Source organism: Cariama cristata, unplaced genomic scaffold (assembly GCF_000690535.1).
Source record: "Cariama cristata isolate BGI_N322 unplaced genomic scaffold, ASM69053v1 scaffold24909, whole genome shotgun sequence".
NCBI classification, from domain to species: Eukaryota; Metazoa; Chordata; class Aves; order Cariamiformes; family Cariamidae; genus Cariama; species Cariama cristata.
In genome coordinates this window covers 2,737-3,592 of record NW_009634415.1, presented here as the reverse complement: position 1 = coordinate 3,592, position 856 = coordinate 2,737, and positions in this window count along the sequence as shown.

Sequence of the window (856 nt, the reverse complement as noted above, 5' to 3'; positions counted from 1 at the left end):
CACCACTGCTCCCTGGGGGCTGGCAGGGAGATGGGCAGAAGCCCCTGCCACTCATGTCCTGCCTGCGGCGTCAGCCTGCCAGCTTGTGCCCCAGTCCCATGTGGGCTCCTGGGTCACTTCCCAGCAAAGGACGGCCCTGCCACCTCGGCACTTGGGAAATTCATTCCCCTCGTGTTATTTGCTTCTTTGCCAGGAAACTCATTTGCAGCTAACAAGCCACAGAGCCTGTGCATCTCGCCCCAGGCAGCTCCGTGGTGCCGGTGCCCCCTGCCCGCCCTGCTGCCTTGTGGCGATGGGGCACAGCCTTGGGCTTGCAGGCTGATGGCTCACGGGGGCAGGGGACCTTGGGATGCTCACGTATGCCCCTGATGCCATCCCATCCAAAACTGGTGCTGCTGCCACCCTGGCACCCACCAGCACCTTGAACCCCCGAAAGAGCAGGGCGCTTGCCAGCTGGGTGCTGGGTCATGGCCTTTGCCCTGCGTGACTCATCTGGGCTGGGATGGGGATGGGACAGGCTTTTAATAGAAGGCTACTGAGCCTTGCACCGGGCACAGAAATGCTACCTCCCACCCTGGCCACATGCCGGGCCCAGCTCCCGCGCACCCTGCATGGATCCTGGCTGCCGAGGCTGGGATGGATCCCATCCCATGGGGCACATCATCGGTCCCGTGGAGGGAGAGCCCCTCCACATCCCCTCTGGGCTGGTGGTGGCAGCAACGCATATTGCAAGGCCCACATTGCTGCAGGGCTCAAGCTGGAGGTTTCTCTTGGCTCCGTGCCTAGGCACATCGCGTGTCCGCAGCCTGGCCAAGGAGCACCCAGGGCCCTCCGGCTACCCGCCTGGTTTGCTGGG